We start from the raw sequence: 3,866 nt of genomic DNA, 5'->3' as shown, positions 1-3,866 counted from the left end.
ATGCACACCTTTCCTGACTTTAAACCAATCAGTATCCCTTTGTTCTGTCCGAACAACTGCCTCTTGATCTATGTAAAGGCTCCTCATGAGCACAATTAAGTGTCCCAGAAGTCGCATTCTTCGCAGTGTTATCCATAGTTTGTTATGATCCACACAGTCAAAAGCCTTTGTATAATCAATAAAACACAGGTAAACATCCTTCTGGTATTCTCTGCTTTCAGCCAAGATCCATCTGACATCAGCAATGATATCCCTGGTTCCACGTCCTCTTCTGGCAGTTCCCTGTCAGTGTATGGCTGCAGCCGTTTTTGAATGATCTTCAGCAGAATTTTGCTTGCGTGTGATATTAATGATATTGGTCTATAATTTCCACATTCGGTTGGGTCGCCTTTCTTGGGAATAGGCATAAATATGGATCTCTTCCAGTCAGTTGGCCAGGAAGCTGTCTTCCATATTTCTTGGCATAGATGAGTGAGCACCTCCAGTGCTGCGTCTGTTTGTTGAAACATCTCAATTAATATTCCATCAATTCCTGGAGCCTTGTTTTTTGACAATGCCTTCAGAGCAGCTTGGACTTCTTCCTTCAGTACCATCGATTCCTGATCATATGCCACCTCTTGAAATGGTTGAATATCGATTAATTCTTTTTGGTATAATGACTCTGTGTATTCCTTCCATCTTCTTTTGATGCTTTCTGCATCATTTAATATTTTCCCCATGGAACCCTTCACTATTGCAACTCGAGGCTTGAATTTTTTATTCAGTTCTTTCAGCTTGAGAAACGCCGAGTGTGTTCTTCCATTTTGGTTTTCCATCTCCAGCTCTTTGCACACGTCATTATAATACTTTACTTTGTCTTCTCAAGATGCCCTTTGAAATCTTCTGTTCAGTTATTTTACTTCATCAATTCTTCCTTTTGCTTTAGCTGCTCGACACTCGAGAGCAAGTTTCAGAGTCTCCTCTGACATCCACCTTCGCCCTTTCTGTTTTTCCTGTCTTTTCAGTGACCTCTTGCTTTCTTCATGGAAGATGTCCTTGATGTCATTCCACAACTCGTCTGGTCTTCAGTCACTAGTGTTCAATGTGTCAAATCTATTCTTGAGATTGTCTCTAAATTCAGGTGGGATATACTCAATGTCATATTTTGGCTCTCGTGGACTTTCTCTGATTTTCTTCAGTTTTAGCTTGAACTTGCAAATGAGCAATTGATGGTCTGTTCCACAGTCGGCCCCTGGCCTTGTTCTGACTGATGATATTGAGCTTTACCATCATGTCTTTCCACAGATGTAGTCAATTTGATTTCTGTGTGTTCCATCTGGCAAGATCCATTTGTATAGTCGCCGTTCATCTTGGTGAAAGAAGGTATTTGCAATGAAGAAGTTGTTAGTCTTGCAAAATTCTATCATTCATTCTCCAGCATTGTTTCTATCACCAAGGCCATATTTTCCAACAACTGATCCTTCTTCTTTGTTTCCAACTTTCGCATTCCAATCGCCAGTAATTATCAATGCATCTTGATTGCATGTTTGATCAATTTCAGACTGCAAGAGCTGATAAAAATCTTCTATTTCTTCATCTTTGGCCCTAGTGGTTGGTGCGTAGATTTGAATGATAGTCGTATTAACTGGTCTTCCTTGTAGGCGTATGGATATTATCCTATCTCTGACAGCATTGTACTTCAGGACAGATCTTGAAACGTTCTTTTTGACGATGAATGCAACACCTTTCCTCTTTGTGTTGTCATTCCCAGCGTAGTAGACTATATGATTGTCTGATTCAAAATGGCCAATACCAGTTCATTTCAGCTCACTAATGCCTAGGGTATCGATGTTCATGTGTTCCATTTCATTTTTGACGATTTACAATTTTCCTAGATTCATACTTCGTACATTCCAGGTTCCAATTATTAATGGATGTTTGCAGCTGTTTCTTTTCTTTTTGAGTCATGCCACATCAGCAAATGAAGGTCCTGAAAGCTTTACTCCATCCACATCATTAAGGTCGACTCTACTTTGAGGAGGCAGCTCTTCCCCAGTTATCTTTTGAGTGCCTTCCAACCTGGGGTCTCATCTTCCAACACTATATCAGACAATGTTCTGCTGCTGTTCATAAGGTTTTCACTGGCTAATGCTTTTCGGAAGTAGACTGCCGGGTCCTTCTTCCTAGTCTGTCTTAGTCTGGAAGCTCAGGTGAAATCTGTCCTCCACGGGTAACCCTGCTCGTATCTGAATACCAGTGGCATAGGTTACAGCATCACAGCAACACACAAGCCCCCACAGTACGAGAAACTGACAGACACATGGGGGTATGTATACCTATACATGTACATATATACACATATACATATACATACTTGCTGATAAATGTAATTTATAATTTCAGAAATAAGTGATGTTAATTCAAGAACATTTCAATTTCTTTTTGAGATTATTCTATGTGTACCCTTTCCCCATTTTTTTTTCATTTATTAGTTTGAGGCAATACTTTGCATATTAAATAAATTAGCCCTTTTCATAATGTGGGCTGCAAATAATTTTTCCTCTTGTGTCATTTCTATTTGTTTTTGCTATTGATGGTGTCACAAGTTGGATTTCCTTTGCATCAAACTTTGAGTTGGAAATTTGTGTGTAGGAAGTTGATTAGAACAGCACTTTCAATTTCAACACTTACGGGGGAAGGAAAGAATTAGAACTAGTGAAAGGAGAAGATAAATTTATTGCATTTGAAACAAACACTGCATTTAGTACAGCAGAGATCTCTGAAGCTAGGATGATCCTTCAGAATTGTCTGAATCCAAGGATGGCCTGGTCTTTTTATCCACCACTGAGTGCTTACTGGATGTGGCCTGCCCATGGGGGGTGGGGGACGTTACATTAAGTGACTTGGTTCCATTCAGCTGAGGGCAATTCCCAAGAAGGACTCAAAGGATCTGACAGATGCTAAAACTCTCAATAGAAGAATGGGTTCCTCAAGTCTGGCAGAAGAGGGTATTTGGGGATAAACCACAACATCCACTACAGTTCATCCCTTGCATGCTTACTTCAGTAATAAATACTGAAGACATTTTTCAAGGATTTAGGTGGTGCTTTTTTCATTGGTAAATATGAGAGAATGGTTAGTGAGATGATCTTATAGCTACACACATTGAAACTGGTCTCAGGGTTGCAATGGTTGTGTTGCTGTTTTTAGGTGCTGTTGAGTCAGTTCTGACTCATAGCAACCCCATGTACAACAGACTGAAACGCCACCCTGTCCTGCGCCATCCTCCAAATCATTGCTGTGCTTAAGCCCATTCTTTCAGCCACTGTGTCAATCCATTTTGTTGAGGGTCTTCCTCTTTTTCCCTGACCATCTACTTTACCAAGCATGATGTCCTTCTTGAGGGACCGATTCCTCCTAATAACCTGTTCAAAGTACTTGAGATGAAGTCTCACCATCCTTGCTTCCAATGGGCATTCTGTCTGTACTTCTTCCAAGACAGATTGTTCTTCTGGCAGTTCAGAAGAATATACTTTCAATATTCTTGGCCAACACCATAATTCAAAGGTGTCAATTCCTCTTCAGACTTTCTTATTCATTGTTCAGCTTTCTCATGCATATGTGGGGATTGAAAATACCATTGCTTGGGTCATATGCAGCTTAGTCCACAAAGTGACACGTTTGTTTTTTAACACTTCAAAGAGGTAGTTCGCATCCAATTTCCTCAGTGTATTGCACTGTTTGATATCTTGACTGCTGCTTCCACTGGTTTTGATTGGGGATCCAAGTAAAATGAAATCCTTCACAACTTCAACCTTTTTTCTGAGGATGTTTAGTGGTCCAATTGTGATGACTTTTGTTTTCTTTATGTGAGTTGTAATCTGTAC

The sequence above is a fragment of the Loxodonta africana genome, chromosome 7 (genome assembly GCF_030014295.1).
Source record: "Loxodonta africana isolate mLoxAfr1 chromosome 7, mLoxAfr1.hap2, whole genome shotgun sequence".
Lineage (NCBI taxonomy): Eukaryota > Metazoa > Chordata > Mammalia > Proboscidea > Elephantidae > Loxodonta > Loxodonta africana.
Note: the sequence above shows the minus strand (reverse complement) of the source record.